The sequence below is a fragment of the Scyliorhinus torazame genome, chromosome 5, assembly GCF_047496885.1.
Source record: "Scyliorhinus torazame isolate Kashiwa2021f chromosome 5, sScyTor2.1, whole genome shotgun sequence".
Lineage (NCBI taxonomy): Eukaryota > Metazoa > Chordata > Chondrichthyes > Carcharhiniformes > Scyliorhinidae > Scyliorhinus > Scyliorhinus torazame.
In genome coordinates this window covers 107,095,602-107,119,010 of record NC_092711.1, presented here as the reverse complement: position 1 = coordinate 107,119,010, position 23,409 = coordinate 107,095,602, and the positions used below count along the sequence as shown (strand labels likewise).

Sequence of the window (23,409 nt, the reverse complement as noted above, 5' to 3'; positions counted from 1 at the left end):
ATACCAATGAAAAGAAAAAGAAAACAGAAACACTACTTACCAGCCACTTACCAGGGATGAAAAGCACCTCCTCCCCACCCAGCTTTGAATTCCCACCGAGATTCAAATTCCCAAACTCACTCTTGGTTCTGTCTCACTCTGGCTGTGTCTTCTATGGCTCACTGGGAGAACTCACTGACAGTGAGTTTGCAAGTTGCTCTTTTAAATTTTTTAATTAATATTGAAAGCATCCCCTTACCATCCTGAACGACAGCTCCCCCAATCGCCTCCCCTTCCCCTCGCCTGGACTGCAAACATCTCACTTTTCCCCATATTTAGTTTATATGCCGAAAACCGGACAAATTCCCCCAGAATCCTCAATTTCTTCCATTCCTTCTAGGGGGCCGGAACATACAGGAGCAGGTTGTCTGCGTAAAGCGAGATTCTGTGTTCCACTCCAACCCGGCCAGCCTCTGGAGGCTCTCAGCCCAATTGCCAGCGGCTCTATGGCTAACCCGAACAGCAGCGGGGAGAGGGGGCATCCCTGTCTCGTCCCCCGATGCAGCCGGAAATAGTTTGATGTTGATCTATTCATTCGTACGCTCGCAACAGGAGCCTGATACAACAGCCTGACCCAGTCAATAAAGTCCCGCCCAAATCCAAACTGCCCCAGTACCTCCCACAGATATTCCCATTCCACCCGATCAAGAGCCTTCTCTGCGTCCATTGCGACCACTACCTCCACGTCCCAACTTCTGGGGGCATCATAATCACATTTCTTTTTTAAAAATAAATTTAGAGTACCCAATTCATTTTTCACAATTAAGGGGCAATTTAGCGTGGCCAATCCACCTACCCCTCACATCTTTTGGTTGTGGGGGCGAAACCCACGCAAACACGGGCAGCACGGTAGCATTGTGGATAGCACAATTGCTTCACAGCTCCAGGGTCCCAGGTTCGATTCCGGCTTGGGTCACTGTCTGTGCGGAGTCTGCACATCCTCCCCGTGTGTGCGTGGGTTTCCTCCGGGTGCTCCAGTTTCCTCCCACAATCCAAAGATGTGCAGGTTAGGTGGATTGGCCATGATAAGTTGCCCTTAGTGTCCAAAATTGCCCGTAGTGTTGGGTGGGGTTACTGGGTTATGGGGATAGGGTGGAGATGTTGACCTTAGGTAGGGTGCTCTTTCCAAGAGCCGGTGCAGACTCGATGGGCCGAATGGCCTACTTCTGCACTGTAAATTCTATGATCTATGATCTAATGTGCAAACTCCACACAGACAGTGACCCAGGGCTGGTATTCGAATCCGGGTCCTCAGTGACGAAGTTTTGTAAACTCTTTTTCCGGGACAATAGAAGATTTGTATTCGGGAAATTCAGACTAAATATTGCATTAAGATCAGATAGAAATCAGTTGATTCACCAGGATCTGAATATCATCCTTCGAATGTGGAAGGAGAAATGTTTCTCTGTTCTGAGTGAGAAAAGATTTCAAACATCAGTGTGACTGGAAAAGCACCAAGACCCACACAACACACAGCCGAGTGAGCGAGTTGAGTGAACTGACTGTGTAAACTGGGTTCGAATCCTACTACCGCAGGTGATGGAATTTAAACTCAATATAATATCTGGAATTAAAAGTCTATGAAACCAGCTGGTTCACTGATGTCCTTTAGGGAGGGAAATCTGCCGTCCTTACCCAGTCTGGCCGACATGTGACTCCAGACCCATAAGCAATGTGGTTGACTCTAACCAGCCCTCAAGGGCAATGAGGGATGGGTAATAAATGCTGGCACAGCCTGCGACGCCCACGTCCATTGAATTAAAAAAAAAATGTTTCATTAATTATAACTCAATTAATGATCACTACTTAATTAATCATCTGGACAGACATATAGCTAATTAATACAGTAAATTTTAATGAATACATTTGGTTAATACCAGATACACTGGTAACACTGAGTAGTACTAAACTCGGTATGCTTCACCCGGTGTCTGTCTCTGTGTATTTTCATTGTTTATTTATCTATGTCCTAGATTTTTTCATGTATGGAACAATCTGTCTGGACTGCTCGCAGAACAATACTTTTCAGAATGGCATGTGGTGCAGTGGTTAGCACTGAGACGACGGCGCTGAGGACCCGTGTTGGAATCCCGTCCCTGGGTCACTGTCTCCAAACTCCATGTGGAGTTTGCACATTCTCCCCGTGTCTGCGTGAGTTTCACCCCCACAACCCAAAGTTGTGCAGGTTTAGCGGATTGGCCATGTTAAATTGCCCCATCATAATCGGGTACTCAAAATTTATATTTAAAAAAGCAATACTTTTCACTGTACCTCACTGAGCCTTCTTAAAAATTATTCATTCACGGGAGGTGGGGGTCACTGGCTGGGCCAGCATTTACTTCTCATTCCAATTGCCCTTGAACTGTGTGTCTTGTGAGGCTATTCCAGAGGGCACTTACAAATCAATCACAACATTGCTGTGGATCTGGAGTCACGTGTAGGCCAGGCCACATAAGGAGAGCAGATTCCCAAAGGACATGAGTGAACCAGACGGGTTTTTACAACAATCCACAATCTCATTAGACTTTTAATTTGAGACTTTTATTCAATGTGAATATCTGTCATGGCCAGATTCGATCCCAGATCCCCAGAGCATTAATCTGGGTCTCTGGATTACTAGCCCAATAAATAATACCATTACACCACTGCCCAGCCCACAATGTCTAGTAACTTCTCAAAATTAAAAAGTAATTTATTTTTTCAAACAAATTCTGAAAGCTCTGCAGTTTCTGGAAACATTTTGATTGAAAGTGTTATTTTTTAAAATAAAGATCTAGTTTTTACAATATAATTACCTAATACACCAATTCACTAATGATAATCAATGTTCACTACAGAATAATCATTAATGTAATTATTGTTTTTTGCTCTGAAATCAATACATAGTTAATATAGAAAAGGTACAGAAGGTGAAATGGCTACAGGAGGCACATGTTCGAGGTATAAAAGGGCTTCCTTGTCCTTGTTACTAATGACAGTGAATACACTTTGAAAATAACAGTTTTAAAACTAAATGCGATTACACATGCGTACTTACAGCTTCTTACATCACAACAGTGAATATGTTTCAAAAGTACTCCACTGGCTTTCAAAGACTTCAGAAGGTCCAGTGGCAGTACAAGGTTTTATAGAAATGTACATTTGTTCTAATAGTCCGCAAACTAGGATATGCCCGTCTCTAGATCTCTAAAGGCTTAATTACCTGCAAATGCTCGCACCCCTGTCTCTGGAAAGACTTAATTAGTTGCAAATGCTCGCATTCAAAGCCTGGTCTTGGATCTTTGTCCACATATATATTTCTAGAACCTACATCTTCATTCACCTGAGGAAGGAGCAGTGCTCCGAAAGCTAGTGATTTGAAACAAACCTGTTGCACTTTAACCTGGTGTTGCAAGACTTCTATCTGCAGGATGATTCTGAAGGGTTTGCTCCAGTTCAGAGGACGTGTCCGGAGGACTGACCGAGAGTGGTCCTCCAACCAATCAGGGTGAATGGGAGGCGGAACAAAGCCGTCGCTCTCGCTCACTACGCATGCGCTCCGCCGCGTACTTCGTCCACTCGGGCCTGTCTCGGTGAAAAGCCCGAGCAGCGTTCGCCGGTTCAACTGCCGTATCCGAGCTTCGTATTCGGGGCTGAGGGCCGACACGGAGTGTTTATGAAGCCTCCCGACCCCTCAACCGGCTCTATCCATCCCACATAACTCACCGAGCGGGATCTGACCAGGGAACAATTTCGACCCGACCGCCTGAATCCGGAGCTATCATCGGCACTGCGCATGCTCCAAATCACGTGGGCGGCCGGGGCTCAGCCCCGCCCCTCATTCACTCCGATTGGTTGAAGGACCAGCCGCTCCGCTCGGTTTTCCAGTTACGCCCCTCTTCCTATTGGACCAGAGCTGCCGTCAATCATTCCCAGGGCCTGGTGAGCTGGAGCATGCGCAGTGCCGATGCTGGACTCGGCCGGGAGGTTTTACTGAAACCCGGTGGAGGCTCCAAACACCAATAAGACGTTTCCGGGCCCGGGTTTGCATCGAGCGGGGGGACAGCTGCGGCCTGCTCCCGGTGACAGGCCTGAGTTAACGGCCGCCGGCTTTATAGAGGCTGCAAACCCGCAGGGGGCAAAACATCAGAGACAGAGTTTGTTGTGAAACCAATGGGATGTAAAACAGGAGGTCAGGGTTACAGTCAACAACAACAACTTCTATTTATATAACACCTTTAACATCATAAATCATCCCAGTCAACTTCACAGGAACATTATAAAACAAAGTGAGACACCCAGACACAAAAGGAGATATCAGGACAATTGACCAAAAACGTGGACAAAGAGATGAGTTTTAAAGAGTCTGAAAGGAGGTGAGTGAGGTGGAGACGGGGAGGTTTAGGCAGGGAATTCAGTGCTTGGGGCAGAAGGAACTTAAAACCGCGGCGGAGTAATTAGAATCGGGAATGTGCAAGAGTCCAGGATCAGAGCTGTGCCGATATCACAGGGGGTTGTGGAGCTGGAGGAGATGACAGACACAGGGAGAGACGAGGCCATGGAGGGATTTGAAAACAAGGGTGAGAATTGACTGGGAGCGAATGCAAGTTCGGAGCACAGGGATCATTGGGGAAAGGAACTTGCTGTGAATTAAGACATGGGTAGCAGACTTTTGGATGGCTTTAAGTTTCCAGAGGTAGAATGTGGGAGAGCAGCCAGGTGTGTGATGGAATTGTCGAATCGGGGGGTGACGATGGTAAATTGCATTAGTATGTAAAAAGGTTGGGGGGGGGGTGGTTACGGGTGAAGGTGGAGGTGTGGGCTTAGCTCGGGAGCTCTTTCCAAGGGCCAGTGCAGACTCGATGGGCGGAATGGCCTCCTTCTGCACTGTAAATTCTATGAAGTCAGAAGCTCATATTGGATCAAGTATGAAACCAAGTTTACAAAGAGACTGGCGAAGTCTCAGACTGTTGCCAGGGAGAGGGATAGAGTCAGTATGTCAGGAATGGAGATTGGACTTCCGGGTGCGGCGATGACGAGCTAAGTCGCACGTTTCGGCAGCTCCCGGTGGAACGGACTTTTGGGCTCTTAATAGGAGCCCCAACGGCAATTTTAACGGCTAAAAACAGTGCGGTAAACCAGAAGGGAATCCCCCCTGGACACGGATGGAAAAAGGAGAGGAAAGTGGCCGGATTGCGGTGGATCCTCTAGAGCAGCGGCCAGGAAGGCAAGCACAAAGCAAGATGGCGTCGGAAGGTGGCAGTTTAATATGGGGCCCTGACCAACAAGAGTTCCTGCGGCGCTGCGTGGAAGAACTTAAAAAGGAGATGAAGAAGGAACTGTTGGCCCCGATATTACAGGCGATTGAAGGGCTAAAGGAGGAGCAAAAGACCCAGGAGCAGGAGCTTCGGGTCGTGAAGGCAAAGGCTGCTGAGAATGAGGACGAAATACAGGGCCTGGTGGTGAAGACAGAGATGCACGAGGCACAACACAAAAGGTGTGTGGAAAGGCTGGAGGTGCTGGAGAATAATGCGAGGAGGAAGAATTTAAGGATTCTTGGTCTTCCCGAAGGTGCAGAAGGGGCGGACGTCGGGGCATATGTGAGCACGAGGCTTCACTCGTTAATGGGATCGGAGGCCCCGACGGGCCCGTTGGAGGTGGAGGGAGCTTATCGAGTTATGGCGCGAAGACCGAGGGCTGGAGAAATTCCTCGAGCCATAGTGGTGAGATTTCTCCGATATAAGGACAGAGAGATGGTCCTCAGATGGGCAAAGAAAACCCGGAGCAGTAGGTGGGAGAACGCGGTGATCCGCGTATATCAAGATTGGAGTGCGGAGGTGGCGGGAAGGAGGGCAAGCTTTAATCGGGCCAAGGCGGTGCTGCACAAAAGGAAGGTTAAATTTGGAATGCTGCAGCCGGCAAGACTGTGGGTCACATATCAAGGGAAACATCACTACTTTGAAACGGCAGAAGAGGCGTGGACATTTATTGTCGAGGAGAAACTGGAATAAGCGGGCTAGAAAAAGAACGTTTGGGACAAAGTGGTGGGGTGAAGGGGGGGGGGGGGAAATGGGGGAAGAGATGATTTTCCTGTAACTTTTCTCTCTTCCCCATGTCGTGGGGGAGGGGGGGGAGGGAGGATGGGGAGCTGGGGGCGCCGGCCATTGGGGGCGGGGCCAAATGGGAAGCGCTGGCTTTGTTCCCGCGCTATGGTAATCATGGCGGGAACAGGGAAGCAGGAAGGAGGGGGCCTCGCACAGTGGGGGCCGAGGTCACGGGGGGAAGCCGAGGTCGGCCAGAGTTTGCTGAATTCTGGGAGCAACATGGGGGGGTGCAATTACGCTAGAAAGGGATCTAGCGGGGGGGGGGGGTTAACTGGGTTGCTGCTGCTGGGGAGAAGGGGGAGCTGGTATGGGGTGGGGTGGTCGGGGCGGGAGGGTGCCGTTGGTGGGAGATACGGCTACGTGGGAACCGGGAGAGGAGCTGGATGGAAAAAGGAGATGGCTAGTCGACAAGGGGGGGGGTGGTAAAGAGCCCCCCAACCCGGCTGATCACGTGGAATGTGAGAGGGCTGAACGGGCCGATTAAGAGGGCACGGGTACTCGCACACCTAAAAAAACTTAAGGCAGATGTGGTTATGCTGCAGGAGACGCATCTGAAACTGATAGACCAGGTCAGACTTCGCAAAGGATGGGTGGGGCAGGTGTTTCATTCGGGGCTAGACGCAAAAAACAGGGGGGTGGCTATATTCGTGGGGAAGCGGGTAATGTTTGAGGCAAAGACCATAGTGGCGGATAGGGTTCTGGGTGAGGGTGGCAAAGGTGCTTTCGAAGGTGGTGGGGGTCCGGGTCGAACCAAGCTGGGGGTTGGCTATATTCGGGGTTGCAGAATAGCCGGGAGTGCAGGAGGCGAGAGAGGCTGATGTTTTGGCCTTTGCGTCCCTAGTAGCCCGGCGCAGGATATTGTTAATGTGGAAGGAAGCCAAACCCCCGGGTGTGGAGACCTGGATAAACGACATGGCAGGGTTTATAAAGTTAGAACGGATCAAGTTCGTATTAAGGGGTTCGGCTCAAGGGTTCACCAGGCGGTGGCAACCGTTCGTCGACTACCTCACAGAAAGATAGAGGGAATGGAAAAGAAGAAGACAACAGCAGCAACCCAGGGGGGAGGGGGTGGAAGGAACCGGACGGACTCTCAGGGATGTCATTCTATATGTATAGACACTTGTTATAGGTAATGTATATAGGATTGTTGGATTGTATCTTTGGAGAGTAACTATTTTTGACAAGGCAGTTGCCAGTCAGTTTTGTTTTTGTTTATATATTATTTATTTATTTGTTTAAAATTGGCCACGGTTATTTATATTGCTTTGTTGTTGTTCAAAAGAAAAACTATGTACTGTTATATTTGGCCACAAAATTTTGAATAAAATATATTTTTTTTAAAAAAAGGAATGGAGATTGGAGCAGGGACTGAACAGTGGATTGAGTCTTCTCCATATTTGATTGAAGTTATTTAGTCAGCAGCAAGAGAACCAGAATGGGCCCTAAGTCTGATATCCGGTATAACTTAGTTCGAGAGGGAGAGGAAGAACAAAGGAAACCCTGGAAGATTTGGAGAAACAACCTTTGCGATTGCTCATCAAATCTCCACACAAGTCAGTTCTGGACACAAGGTTAACATCTGTTATTCTGTCTGCTCAGTCAGGGTGATTCAGATTAATGTCCGTCACAAGTCATGGATGAAGTGACTTATAAAGCATATTCTTACCTCTAATTATATAAATTTGGTAACAGGATACAGAAATAATGATCTCATACTTTATTTGGATTTCAGTCCCAGGGAGGAGGAAGAGTGTGTGGGACGGGGATTTACAGCTTTGGGGACAGAAGAGAGAAAAATATGTTTCCCCAAAACTGGAAATAACTGTTCTGAATTTCTATCCTGTGCTGATAATGTGACCTTTGTAAACTCCGTTTACATGGCATTAGGAAAGCGTTTTCAGACATGAAACAGAAACCAAATATCACATTAAGATCTGACAGTGTCACTCAATTGATCAAGACCAGAATATCCTCAGACTATGAATGTGGAATCAAAATGTTTGTGGGAAAATATTTCAAACATCAGTGTGACTGGAAAAGCACCGAGACACACACACACCCTAGTGAGAGTGTTCCAGTGAACTGACTGTGGAAAGAGCTTTAACCAGTTACAGCGTGAAAAACACACTATTCACTAAGGGGAGAAACCATACACGTGTTCTGTGTGAGGACGAAGCTTCACCTGATTGTCTAAAGAGGAAACTCACAAAGACACTGACTCCATGAAGATACCATGGAAACCGTGGGGTATGATTTGCGCTTAGGGGTTTCCAAAATGCAAGAGGTCCCGGGTTCATATCCCGGACGAGCTCTGCAAAGCGCTTGACTGGGGAGGTGATGGTGTAGTGGTATTGTTACTGTGAGTAATCCTGAGACCCAGCACAATTCTCTGAGCTTCATTGTGACAAAGTTTCGAGCACTGGGAAATGCAAACCCTATTGGGGCTGGTTAGCACACTGGGCTAAATCGCTGGCTTTTAAAGCAGACCAAGGCAGGCCAGCAGCATGGTTCGATTCCCATATCAGCCTCCCCGAACAGGCGCTGAAATGTGGTGACTAGGGACTTTTCACAGTAACTTCATTGAAGCCTGCTTGTGATAATAAGCAATCTTCTTCATTGTGCTCATTTGGGATTGAGCACAGTCAGCATTGAAATGAAATGGGATAGTTTTACAGGTAGAGATTTGAGAATGATATTTTCATTATATTTGATTCCTTTTTGTTGTGTGTGTGAAACATTCTGGCGCCTTCATCCCGTTCGTGTTGAAGAAAGAGGGATGCCACAGGATCTGTACCGAGTCCCCGAGTGTTTTTTCCTATTTCGTTATCGTGAAGATAGATATTTTAAAAGATGGCTCTATTAAATCTCTGCCATTTCCTCTAATTCAGTCACAGAATCGCTTGCAACTGTCTTTATATGCATGTTTCAGATGATAATTAAAGCTGTAAACCAATTCAATTTTGTTGTGGACTGACAAACCGCTAATATGTGAACTTTGTCAAAATGCGGACATATTTGCCATCTCATTGCTTCAGGACAATTCAGCATTTCTGATGTTGCTGAATGCATTTTGAGGCCGGGGTAAAAGTAAATAGAATTGGCTGCAGCACCCGAGATCCCGATAACATCCAGCAACAAACTTAAATCATTCTAACTTGTCTCACGGTTAATGTGAAAGATTTGAGAATGTTTCTGTCCGGTTTTCAATCGGCGAATGTGATGACCAGGACACCACAGAAAGTGCGGCACAAAGCCCAGTGTGCTCGGTTGCAGCTTCACAACAGTCAGCTTTCAAATCAAATGAGAGAATGTTACTTCACAACAGATTTGAAATGGAAGTGCCAATTTTATTTGATCCTTCCTTGAACAAGATGTGAACAATTCCGTTGGTCAAATCCCGTCAGTGAAAAAGAAAGGCGGTTGTCAGCAGATCCGCACAGAACCTCCTTTCCTCATCTCTCTTTCTGCTTTGCCTCCACAGGAAGACCGAGAACAAGTGATTTGTAACCATCTCTGCCATTTCCTCTGCTTCAATTACCGTATTGCTGGCATCTGTCTTTATGAGCAACATTACTGTTAGCATGAAATCAGATATTGCTGGATAGATTTAGCTGGTCTGCCAACATCTGTGGAGAGAAACAGAGTTGAGCAGTACACTCATTTAAATGATCATTCACAGCAGTATAGGAGGGTAGGGTAGGAATGGACAGATAGATGGATTATATAGTTGGAAAGTGGCACAGGAGGTGGGCAGAATAGAAGACCAGGTAGAATAGACAAGAATAGAATAGAATACCTACAATGCATAATGAGGCCATTCAGCCCATTGAGTCTGCACTGATCCTTTGAAAGAGCACCCTAACCAGGCTCCCGCCCTATCCCTGAAACCCCGTAACTAAACCTAACCTGCACATCTTTGGACACCCTGGGGCAATTTAGCATGGCCAATCCACCAACAGATATGGAATCCCTACAGTGCAGATGGAGGCCATTCGGCTCATCAAGGCTGCACCGATCCTCTGAAAGAGCTCCCACTCCCTACCGAGGCCCACTATCACACCCAATCCCCGTAACGCCACCTAACCTGCACACCTTTGGACACTAAGAGGCAATTTAGCACAGCCAATCCACCAAACCTGTACATCCTTAGACTGTGAGAAGAAACCGGAGAAAAACCATGCAGGCACAGGGAGAATGTGCAAACTCCCAAGGCCAAATTGAACCTGGGTCCCAGGTGCTGTGAGGCAACAGTGCTAACCTCTGTGTCACCGTGCCGCATGGACAAATTTGTCATGGACATAAGACAAAGGGGTCATTAAGGAATGAAGAGTATTAACGGTGGAAAAATGGTGAGACAGCCGAATATGAAATGGAAGCAACTGAACAGCGAAGGGCAGATGGGGGAGGCTGTAAAGTGTCTAACAGGAAGAAGAGTTGCTGTCCTTCCAGTTTACATTGGGCATCACTGGAGCATTGCAGCTGGCCTCGGATGGACATGTGTGTTTATTTCAGATTTCAGCAGCCGCAGTATTTTGCTCTATTAGTATTCAACATTTTTGACAGAGTTACTATGTTAATTGTCATCTGTAAACCCATTATATTAAGTTGTTGACTGAACAAACTTACTTTGTGTGCCGAGTCCAACTACAAACATCTTTTGCTGCTCTGTGTGTTCTGATTTCTGGAACCACCCAAAGGGAGGTACTAGACTTGGTATTGTGCAATGAGATGGGATTAATTAGTAACTTCATGGTGAAGGCAGCCCTAGGTGGACACGATCATACATGTTCGAATTTTACATTCAGTTTGAGGGAGAGAAGAGTGCGTCCAAGGCTCGTATTATGAACTTGGGAATTTATGAACGTGAAGGACAATTATGAGAGCATGAAATCTGAGCAAGCTGGACTGAACTGTAAGTAAAAGTACACATAAATTACAAGTACAGCCTATCACTGCTCAGAAAATATGTTTAAAACATAATCTGACCTCGAGCCACTTCATTGAAAACCTGTTGTTCTCAGAAACGCAATTTTTCATGTCATAATTGACAGATTATGAGTAAAACATCCCACTGTTTCACTGTAGGGAAAGGACACACCATTGTAGATGCCCCATAATGTTAGAGATCGGCTTGTTGAACCTGCTCATTCCATCTTATATTCAGCTAATGGGGGGAAAAACTTAAGCACTACAACTTGCAGGCGTTTGGGGACAATGGCGAGTTTGCTGCTCTAATTAGCTCAGATCTCCTTATTATAAAGTGTATTTAGAAGCACTAGAAAGGATGCAAGAAAGTTTTACTGGAGCAATTCTATACTGACAGGTTATACCCATCATGATAGATTGAGCAGGCTAGGGACATTTCCTTTGGAAAAGTGAATGATTGAGCAATATAACCGTATAGAAGTGTTTTACAGGGTAGACAACTGGAAGATGTTGTCACTTGTATAAGGATAAAAATAAATATAACTTAGTAATGCATCTAAGGAGCAATTCTCTTTAACTAATAATAATAATTGCTTAGTGTCACAAGTAGGCTTCAATGAAGTTACTGTGAAAAGCCCCTAGTCGCCACATTCCGGCGCCTGTTCGGGGAGGCCGGTACGGGAATTGAACACGCGCTGCTGGCCTCGCTCTGCATCACAAGCCAGCTGTTTAGCCCACTAGACATTAAAATAGAAAATACTAGAAATACCCAGCATATCTGGCAACATCTGGGGATTGAGAAACAGTTGACCTTTCAGATCTGTGCTGATGCAGTGTAGTTCTGATGAAAGATCTTAGACATGAAATGTAAACCATGTCACTCTCTCCACAGACACTACCAGATCTGTGAGTATTTCGATTCTGGCTTGGGTCACTGTCTGTGCGGAGTCTGCTCGTTCTCCCCGTATCTGCGTGAGTTTCCTCCGAGTGCTCCAGTTTCCTCCCACATATCCTGAAGGACGTGCTTGTTAGGTAAATTGGACATTCTAAATTCTCCCCCAGTGTTTCCAAACAGGCGCCGGAATGTGGCGACTCGGGGCTTTTCACAGTAACTTCATTGCAGTGTTAATGTAAGCCTACTTGTGACTCTAATAAAGATTATTATTAGATTATTATTTTTATTGTTAATTCAGATTTCCATCATCTGTAGTATTTTTTGGCTTTTCTTAGACTGAACAGTGCTAAGAATGTGGAACTCATTAGTAGAAGGGTTTAAATTCACTGACTGAGCTTCAATCACAGGTGTAAAATCCCACCACAAAATTCTTTGGATTTGGATTTGTTTATTGTCACGTGTACTGAGGAACAGTGAAAAGTATTTTTCTAAGAGCAGCTCAAACCGATCATTTAGTACATTAAAGAAAAGAAAATAGAAAGAAAATACATAAAAGGGCAACACAAGGTCCACAATGTAAATACATAGACACCGGCATCAGGTGAAGCATACAGGAGTAAAGGTTAGTGTTAATGTTCGTGTTCAATTAGTTTTAAAAGATTAGTACGATTATAAGAGATGTAAAAAGGGGATCTATTTGGTAGAGCTCACAGAGAGTCGCCACGCTCCGGTGCCATCTTGGGTCCAAGGTGAATGTGCCTCCAGGCGAATGTGGAAATGAATTAACTCGGTCATCCTATTTGCTGACATAACAGCTCAGTCACACTGGAGGAAGAATCGTAGAATCTACAGTGCAGCAGGAGGCCATTCGAGCCTGCACCAGCCCTTGGAAAGAGCACCCCAGTTAATCCCATGCCTTCACCCTATCCCGATGACCCACCTAATCTTTTGTACACCAATATATCGCGGCCAATCCACCTAACCTGCACATCTTCGGACTGTGGGAGGAAATCCACACAGACACGGGGAGAAACTGCAATCTTCCCACAGTTATCCGAGGCCGGAATTGAACCCGGGTCTCTGGCACTGTGAAGCAGCAGTGCTAGCCACTATGTCACCGTGCCGCCCATTTAGTATCATTCAGATACTTCATATGCACTTTGGTTTCTGTATCAATTAATTTAATAATGTGACATCTTGGCACGTGGCTCCAATTGAAATCGGATCACAAAGCAACAAATTCGATTGATCAATATTGCATTTTAATGGTTGGATAAAGACCCAGCATTCTCCGCGTGGAAGACTGTGTCCTATTCAGCCCGCAGGAGCTTCCTGCGCAGGCGCACCACCAAGCTGTAAGTGGAGAATGCGCAGTGCAGTCTCTGACGAGAGCATGCGCAGTGCGGCCTCTGAATGGGGCATGCGCAGTGCGGTACGTGCCTGGACTTGGGCGGCGAGGGGAAAAATGATCCGATGAACTGAGTCACGGGGTCGCGAGGTGTGGGGGCAGAGACAGCGGAGTGGCAGGGAAGGGGGCTTTATAAACACAGCATGAATGCCTCAAACCCCGAATAAGAAGCTCCTGATCCTGTGTTTGCAAAGGACGTTGTTGGGCTGCTCTGCATCACAGACCCAGAATAACAGCAGCCATATTGCAGCAGGGCGCATGCGCAGTGCTCCCTGGCCTGTCAGCAGGAGGAGAGAATGTTGTGACTGACAGTGATGGATTCTGGAAACTCCTTTTATAGGGGGTTAGAAGGGGAGGATTTACACACAGCAAACTCAAACCAAGACAAATTTTATGTCACCTCAATTTATATCTTAGACAAACAGTTGAAGGTCTTTGTAACTTTCTTTTTCAGGAAGTTAAAAGTGGAGCATTGATCGATGGGAAACTCAAACCAAGTATCACATTGTGATCTGACAGAGTCAGCGATACATCAGAACCTGAATATCAGAAGCATCTGAGTGTGCAAGGTAAAATGTTTGTCTGTTCTGTCTGTGAGGGAAGATTTCAGGTCCCAGTGTGACTGGAAAAACCCCGAGATTCAGAAACCCTGGTTCGACCACACCTTGAAAACTCAACTCTGGGCAACAAACCTTGGGAGAATAGAATGGCCTCAGAGGGAGTGCAGAGCACAGATTTCCTTGAGTGATCAAAGAATCCCTACAGTGCAGAGAGAGGGGGGGGGGCATCCAGCACCAACCCTTCAAAATGAGCACTCTACCCATTTATGCTTCCTCCATCCACCCCACCCAATACGCATAACCCAGAACTTGAACTACACATCCTTGGACATTACGAGGCAATTTAGCATAGCCAATCCATTAACCTGCACATCTTTGGACGGTGGGGAAACTGGAGCACCATGCAGACAAGGGGAGAATGTATAAACTCCAACAAAGGCTGGAATTGAACCCGGGTCCCTGATGCTGTGAGGCAGCAGTGCTAACCACTGTGCCGCTGCTGTATCCCAAAGTTAAATTATACGATGTGATTACAGAAAATAATCATAGTCATTGTGGCACAGCGGAGGCTATTCGGCCCACTGAGTCTATGCTAGTTCGCAAGAGCAGTCCCATTCCCCTGTTCCATCCCTCTATCCTCGCAGGTTTATTTCCATTAAATATTTATCCAATTGCCTTTTGAAAATATTCATCGTTTCCATTTCTGCCCTCCCCTGAGCCACAACTTTAGAGTCATTACCATTGACTGCAAAATCGGTCCCCTTCACATCTCCCATATCTTTTACAAAACCTGAATATGTCCCCGAGTTCTTGTGCAACCAGTGAATGGGAACGGATTTTCTTTGTCTATTTTACCTAAACCCATCAGAATCTTCTACATCTGAATTAAATCGCCCCTCAACCCTCTCTGCCGGAACCATTCTGCAAAATCTCTTCTGCACCTTCTCAAGGACCTTCACATTCTTCCTGAAGAGTGGTGACCAAAAATGGATCCAATACTCAAATTGTGGCTTTATCAGAGCTTTATAAAGCAGTAAAACTTCTATTTTGTGCTCATTAACACCATTAATCAGCTCAAGAGTTAATTTAATAAAAGCAAAATACTGCGGGTTCTTGAAATCTGAGATAAAACAGAAAATTCTGGATAAACTCAGCAGATCTGGCAGCATCTGTGAAGAGAGAATCATTTTCTCCCAAATTTACACCCACCAACAATAAACAATAATCAGTAACAAATATGTCAATCCCCATATCAATAACAACAATCCCATCCTCCCACCAAACCCAAAACATTCGCCCACATGTTCACATAAACAACTGACAAAAAGGAATCAGGAATCCCCCATTCACCCCCATTATCGCCCCCCCCCCAAACTAATGTTCAATGTTATCCAGTTCATGAAAGTGCATAATGAATAATGTCCATGAATTGTCGAACCTCTATGTCCTTCCCCTCAGTTCAAACTTAACCTTCTCAAGAGTCAAAAATTCCAACAGATCCCCCCCGCCACGCCAGGGTGGAGAGGTTGCTCTCCAACCCATCAGGTTCCGTCTTCGGGTGATCAACGAGGCGAAGGCTACAACATGTGCCTCCGCACCCGTTTCCAACCCTGGCCGGTCCAACACCCCAAATATGGTCTCCTACCCCAAATATGGCGACCTGGACCCCCCTCCCCCCCCGCAGCGTTCACACACATCTTCGACTCCTTCAAAGAATCGGCTCATCCTTGCCCTCGCGAGGTGTGCTCTGTATACCACCATACCAGCCTCCCGAACAGGCGCCGGAATGTGGCGACTAGGGGCTTTTCACAGTAACTTCATTTGAAGCTTACTTGTGACAATAAGCGATTTTCATTTCATTTTTCTTTTTTTTTTCATTTTCATTTCAGCTGTATCAGCTCCAACCTCGCACACAAGGTAGAGGCATTCACTCTCCGCTGCACCTCACACCAGAACCCCTCCTCCATATCCTCTCCCAACTCTTCCTCTCATTTTCCTTTGATCCCTTCCAGTGGTGCCTTCTCCTCTTCCAAAAGAGCTCCGTAGACCGCTGACACTACCCCCTTCTCCAGTCCCCCTGTCATCAGCACATCCTCCAGCAATGTGGAGGAGAATCAGAGTTAATCTTCGGATCTAAATGATCTTTCCACAGAACTGCATCTTTCTCTAGCTTCTCTACCATCTTCCCTCATGCCCTCTCAGAGCTCATCTTGTCCATGAGATCCAGCTCCTGCTCCATCGAGCCTATTCCCACAAAACAGATCACCCAACTTCCCCATGTTCACTGACTTAGTTGAATCTTTTCTCTATCAGGTACTGTCCCTCCCCTTCTGCTGTCATTCGACCCTTGTCAAAAAGCAAACCCTTGACTCCACCATCCTTACAAATTACTGCCCCATCTCCAGCACCCATCTCCTCTCCCAGCTCTACCACCACCTCTCTCCACTTCTCCACCTTTGTTAAATTCTCAGCCTGTTTGTCTGATATCCAGTGGTGGATGAGCAGACATTTCCTCCAATTAAATATTGGGAAAATCAAATTCATTGTTTTCATTCCCGAGCTACCAGCTCCATTCCTCTCCCTGGTAACGTCTGACATTAAATCAGACCTGTTTGCACACCTCATGTTTGAATCCGAGATGCACTGCTGGCCCTTGTGTCTGTGTGTCTCAGGCTTTCTCAGTCAAAATTATTTTAAAACTTTCCCCACAGAGAGATCAATTATTCTCCTTTCATAATCAGATACATGGAATAAGTCATTCTGAAAGATCTTGTCAAGATTGTGACGTTGAATTTTCTGTCTGCAAATCCTCTCCCTCTAACTCCCAGTAAAAGGAGGTTTTCAGTGTAAATGCAGGATAGAAATTCAGAACAGACCATTCCAGTTTCTATGGTGCATTCTCCCAAATCTATGAATCTCAGTCCCACACACTCCCCTCCCCCTCTTTGCTCATTGTTCCAGATTCAGTCTCCAGTCTCCTCCTGATTCTTTTCTCCTCTCCAGATTCTCTCTCCTCCTGTCCTTAAACTGGTGACTCAGGCTGTGAATCAATCCCACTCCTTCACTCTCATTCTAACAAATAACTCACTCACTCAGTGATCAGATTAGGTCTGACTGAACGATGACACCTTATACTTACATCACGATTTTAAACATTATTAAATGTGCCAAGCAGTTTCACAGGAACATGAGGACACATTGGGTCAGATGACCAAAGTCTTGTTCAGAGAGTTTTGTTATAAGGAGAGTTTTAAAGGTGGAAAATGAAGTGGAAAAGTAGAGGTTTAGGGATGAAATTCCAGAGCTTAGAGTACAGTCAGCTGACGGCATGGCCCCCAATTGGGATGTGATTAAATTCAGGGATAAAGGACATACAGGAATAATGCTCCATGTACGTGGGCCCCATAGCCCAGGCTCAAGGCCCATACCTGAACTTTGGGACAGAGTTTGACCATCCCTGGTCTCAGAGAAAAACAATTCCCCGATAAACATCTTGTAAGATCTTGGTTTATTTATGACATAAAAAGTTCTGACCAGTTGAGTCCTGTGTACTCGATGGGGATTGACTTTAACAGATTTAAAATCCTCTGGATCTCAGCATCACAACAAGACTATGTTTCAATCGAGATTTAAATATATAAATATTGAAAAACTGAACAAGAATGGGGAAAGACAGCAGCTCAATCAGGACCTCGGTAGGTGAAGGTGCCTCTGCCAATGGTGGAGTGAAGCATGTCGGGGGAGCTGAAGGGGGTGAGGATTTATTTTGGATTGTTTTATGGGATGTGGACGTCACTGGAAAGGTCGGGATTTGTTACGCATCCCTAATTTCCCTTCAACTGAGTGGCCTGCTCGGCACTAGAGTCAAACATATTACTGTGGGTCTGGAGTCACATGGAGGCCAGACCAGGTAAAGGCGGCAGATTTCCCTCCCTAAAGGGCATGAGTGAACCAGATGGGTTTTTCCAACAATCAATGATAGTTGTCACGGCCGCTGAGACTAACTTTAGAATTTAGGTTTTCTGCTTATTTCTAATATGATAAGGGGGCAGCACGGTAGCATTGTGGATAGCACAATTGCTTCACAGCTCCAGGGTCCCAGGTTTGATTCCCGGCTTGGGTCACTGTCTGTACGGAGTCTACACATTCTCCCCGTGTGTGCGTGGGTTTCCTCCGGCTGCTCCGGTTTCCTCCCACAGTCCAAAGATGCACAGGTTAGGTGGATTGGCCATGATAAATTGCCCTTAGTGTCCAAAATTGCCCTTAGTGTTGGGTGGGGTTACTGGGTTATGGGGATAGGGTGGAGGTGTTGAACTTGGGTAGGGTGCTCTTTCCAAGAGCCGGTGCAGACCCGATGGGCCAAATGGCCTCCTTCTGCACTGTAAATTCTATGATAAAATGTCAGAAATTCATTGACTGTGAATAGAACGAGCTCTCTCTGGCTCTCAGTAACAAAGCTTCCACAGCAGCTTGCTGGGTGACACACACAGCACAGGCCTGTTCTCTCTGTTACAAACCCTGAAACCAGGGGCGAAATTCTCCGTATTCGGTGGACAGTCCGCCGATCGGCGCAAAACACGGCGCAAATCCGACTTGCGTCACGTCGGAAAAATGGGTCGATAATCTCCGGCCCGAAATGGCTAGCAGCGACGTAACGGGATCCGCGCTTGCGCAGTGGTTCACGCCGTGCAGCGTCATACGCGCTGCACGGCGTGACGGCTCTTTTTTTTTTTTTAAATAATATTTTATTGAAAATTTTTGGTCAACCAACACAGTACATTGTGCATCCTTTACACAACATTATAACAATACAGATAATAATGACCTTTTTTATTTAAACAAGAATAAAAGAAAACAACAACAAATAAATAAATATTAAATAACAAAAATAAAAACTAGCCCTAATTGGCAACTGCCTTGTCTCAGGCCACCCCCCCACCCCCCCCCCCCCCCCACCCCAAGTCCTGGGCTGATGCTGCTGCCTTCTTTTTTTCCCCCATCTATCTTTCCGCAAGATATTCGACGAACGGTTGCCACCGCCTGGTAAACCCTTGAGCCGACCCCCTTAGGACGAACTTAATCCGCTCTAACTTTATGAACCCCGCCATATCATTTATCCAGGTCTCCACCCCCGGGGGCTTGGCTTCTTTCCACATTAGCAATATCCTGCGCCGGGCTACTAGGGACGCAAAGGCCAAAACATCGGCCTCTCTCGCCTCCTGCACTCCCGGCTCTTGTGCAACCCCAAATATAGCCAACCCCCAGCTTGGTTCGACCCGGACTCCTACTACTTTCGAAAGCACCTTTGTCACCCCCATCCAAAACCCCTGTAGTGCCGGGCATGACCAAAACATATGGGTATGATTCGCTGGGCTTCTCGAGCACCTCGCACACCTATCCTCCACCCCAAAAAATTGACTGAGCCGTGTTCCAGTCATATGTGCCCTGTGTAATACCTTAAACTGAATCAGGCTTAGCCTGGCGCACGAGGACGACGAGTTTACCCTGTTTAGGGCATCTGCCCACAGCCCCTCCTCGATCTCCTCCCCTAGCTCTTCTTCCCATTTCCCTTTTAGTTCGTCCACCATAGTCTCCCCTTCATCCCTCATTTCCCTATATATATCCGACACCTTACCGTCCCCCACCCATTTCTTCGAGATGACTCTGTCCTGCACCTCTTGTGTCGGGAGCTGCGGGAATTCCCTCACCTGTTGCCTCGCAAAAGCCCTCAATTGCATGTACCTGAATGCATTCCCTTGGGGCAACCCATATTTCTCAGTCAGCGCTCCCAGACTCGCGAACTTCCCATCCACAAATAGATCTTTCAGTTGAGTTATACCTGCTCTTTGCCACATTCCATATCCCCCATCCATTCCCCCCGGGGCAAACCTATGGTTGTTTCTTATCGGGGACCCCCCCAATGCTCCGGTCTTTCCCCTATGTCGTCTCCACTGTCCCCAAATCTTCAGTGTAGCTACCACCACCGGACTCGTGGTATAGTTCCTTGGTGAGAACGGCAATGGGGCTGTCACCATAGCCTGCAGGCTGGTCCCCCTACAGGACGCCCTCTCTAATCTCTTCCACGCCGCTCCTTCCTCCTCTCCCATCCACTTACTCACCATTGAAATATTAGCGGCCCAATAATACTCACTTAGGCTCGGTAGTGCCAGCCCCCCCCTATCCCTACTATGCTGTAAGAATCCCTTCCTCACTCTCGGAGTCTTCCCGGCCCAAACAAAACCCATGATACTCTTTTCTATCCTTTTGAAAAAAGCCTTCGTGATCACCACCGGGAGGCACTGAAACACAAAGAGGAATCTCGGGAGGACCACCATCTTAACCGCCTGCACCCTCCCTGCCATTGACAATGCTACCATATCCCATCTCTTGAAATCTTCCTCCATCTGTTCCACCAACCGCGTCAAATTTAGCCTGTGCAGTGTGCCCCAATTCTTAGCTATCTGGATCCCCAGGTAACGAAAGTCTCTTGTTACCTTCCTCAACGGTAGGTCTTCTATTTCTCTACTCTGCTCCCCTGGGTGCACCACAAACAGCTCACTCTTCCCCATGTTCAATTTATACCCTGAAAAATCCCCAAACTCCCCAAGTATCCGCATTATTTCTGGCATCCCCTCCGCTGGATCCGCCACATATAGTAGCAGATCATCCGCATATAAAGATACCCGGTGTTCTTCTCCTCCCCTAAGTATTCCCCTCCATCTCTTGGAACCTCTCAGCGCTATCGCCAGGGGCTCAATCGCCAGTGCAAACAGTAATGGGGACAGAGGACATCCCTGCCTTGCCCCTCTATGGAGCCGAAAATATGCCGATCCCCGTCCATTCGTGACCACACTCGCCACTGGGGCCCTATACAACAGCTGCACCCATCTAACATACCCCTCTCCAAACCCAAATCTCCTCAACACCTCCCACAGATAATCCCATTCCACTCTATCAAATGCTTTCTCGGCATCCATCGCCACTACTATCTCCGTTTCACCCTCTGGTGGGGCCATTATCATTACCCCTAACAGCCTCCGTATATTCGTGTTCAGCTGTCTCCCCTTCACAAACCCAGTTTGGTCCTCATGAACCACCCCCGGGACACATTCCTCTATTCTCATTGCCATTACCTTGGCCAGGACCTTGGCATCCACATTGAGGAGGGAAATTGGTCTGTAGGACCCGCATTGTAGCGGATCCTTTTCCTTCTTTAAGAGAAGCGATATCGTTGCTTCTGACATAGTCGGGGGCAGTTGTCCCCTTTCCTTTGCCTCGTTAAAGGTCCTCGTCAGTAGCGGGGCGAGCAAGTCCAAATATTTTCTGTAAAATTCAACTGGGAATCCGTCCGGTCCCGGGGCCTTTCCCGTCTGCATGTTCCTAATTCCTTTCACCACTTCTTCTACCGTGATCTGTGCTCCCAGTCCCACCCTTTCCTGCTCTTCCACCTTGGGAATTTCCAGCCGATCCAAAAAATCCATCATTCTCTCCCTCCCATCCGGGGGTTGAGCTTCATACAATTTTTTATAAAATGTCTTGAACACTTCGTTCACTCTCTCCGCTCCCCGCTCCGTCTCTCCTTCCTCGTCCCTCACCCCCCCTATTTCCCTCGCTGCTCCCCTTTTCCTCAATTGGTGTGCCAGCAATCTGCTCGCCTTCTCTCCATATTCATGCTGTACACCCTGCGCCTTCCTCCATTGTGCCTCTGCAGTGCCTGTAGTCAGCAAGTCAAATTCCACATGCAGCCTTTGCCTTTCCCTGTACAGTCCCTCCTCCGGTGCTTCCGCATATTGTCTATCCACCCTCAAAAGTTCTTGCAGCAACCGCTCCCGTTCCTTACTCTCCTGCTTCCCTTTATGTGTCCTTATTGATATCAGCTCCCCCCTAACCACCGCCTTCAACGCCTCCCAGACCACTCCCACCTGAACCTCCCCATTGTCATTGAGTTCCAAGTACTTTTCAATGCATCCCCTCACCCTTAGGCACACCCCCTCATCCGCCATTAGTCCCATGTCCATTCTCCAGGGTGGGCGCCCTCTTGTTTCCTCCCCTATCTCCAAGTCTACCCAGTGTGGGGCATGATCCGAAATGGCTATAGCCGTATATTCCGTTCCCCTCACCCTCGGGATCAATGCCCTACCCAACACAAAAAAGTCTATGCGTGAATAGACTTTATGGACATAGGAGAAAAACCGAGAACTCCTTACTCCTAGGTCTACTGAATCTCCACGGGTCCACCCCTCCCATCTGCTCCATAAAATCCTTAAGCACCTTGGCTGCTGCCGGCCTCCTACCAGTCCTCGACTTCGACCTATCCAGCCTTGGTTCCAACACCGTGTTAAAGTCTCCCCCCATTATCAGCTTTCAGGTCTCTAGGTCTGGGATGCGTCCTAGCATTCGCCTCATAAAGTTGGCATCGTCCCAGTTCGGGGCATACACGTTTACCAAAACCACCATCTCTCCCTGTAATTTGCCACTCACCATCACGTATCTGCCCCCGTTATCCGCCACTATAGTCTTCGCCTCGAACATTACCCGCTTCCCCACTAATATAGCCACCCCCCTGTTTTTCGCATCCAGCCCCGAATGGAACACCTGCCCCACCCATCCTTTGCGCAACCTAACCTGGTCTATCAGTTTCAGGTGCGTTTCCTGTAGCATAACCACATCTGCTTTAAGTTTCTTAAGGTGTGCGAGTACTCGTGCCCTCTTTATCGGCCCGTTAAGCCCCCTCACGTTCCACGTGATCAGCCGAGTTGGGGGGCTTCCCACCCCCCCCCCCCCTTGCCGGTTAGCCATCATCTTTTTCCAGCTTCTCACCCAGTTCCCACGCAGCTGTATCTCTCCCAGACGGTGCCCCCCCGCCCATCCTTTCCCGTACCCACTCCCCCCTTTCCCCAGCAGCAGCAACCCAGTAATTCCCCCCTCCCCCCCCCCCCCTGCTAGACCCCCCGCTAGCGTAATTACTCCCCCCATGTTGCTCCCAGAAGTCAGCAAACTCTGGCTGACCTCGGCTTCCCCCCGTGATCACGGCTCGCACCGCGCGACGCCCCCTCCTTCCTGCTTCTCTATTCCCGCCATAATTATCATAGCACGGGAACCAAGCCCGCGCCTCTCCCTCGGCCTCGCCTCCCATGGCCAACGCCCCATCTCCTCTCCCTCCCCACCTCCCCCCATCACCACCTGTGGGAGAAAGAAAAGTTACCATACCGCAGGATTAAAACATAAAACCCCTCTTCGCCCCCCCCCCATTCGCCCCACCACTTTGTCCAAACGTTCATTTTCATAATCCAATCATTCCAATTTTTCTTCTACAATAAAAGTCCACGCTTCATCCGCCGTTTCAAAGTAGTGGTGCCTCCCTTGATATGTGACCCACAGTCTTGCCGGTTGCAGCATTCCAAATTTTATCTTCTTTTTGTGAAGTACCGCTTTGGCCCGATTAAAGCTCGCCCTCCTTCTCGCCACCTCCGCACTCCAATCTTGATAAACGCGGAT

The 23,409-nt window shown here is 47.5% G+C and overlaps 2 protein-coding genes and 1 pseudogene across 2 annotated transcripts in view; 1 reads left to right on the top strand and 2 right to left on the bottom strand.

The window, feature by feature from the left end:
- LOC140417842 (uncharacterized) overlaps positions 1 to 3,737 on the bottom strand; it is a 59,554-nt gene extending 55,817 nt beyond the window's left edge. Inside the window, exon 1 of the mRNA XM_072501290.1 lies at positions 3,407 to 3,737. The gene's annotated coding sequence lies outside the window, so the exon portion shown is untranslated. The remainder of the gene's footprint in view (positions 1 to 3,406) is intronic.
- Positions 3,738 to 9,448: 5,711 nt separating this feature from the next.
- Positions 9,449 to 23,409, bottom strand: part of LOC140421626 (uncharacterized) — a 64,861-nt gene continuing 50,900 nt past the window's right edge. The window contains exon 2 of the transcript XR_011946950.1: positions 9,449 to 9,748. The gene's annotated coding sequence lies outside the window, so the exon portion shown is untranslated. The remainder of the gene's footprint in view (positions 9,749 to 23,409) is intronic.
- The window catches only part of LOC140421637 (uncharacterized), a 31,020-nt pseudogene continuing 20,995 nt past the window's right edge, over positions 13,385 to 23,409 (top strand).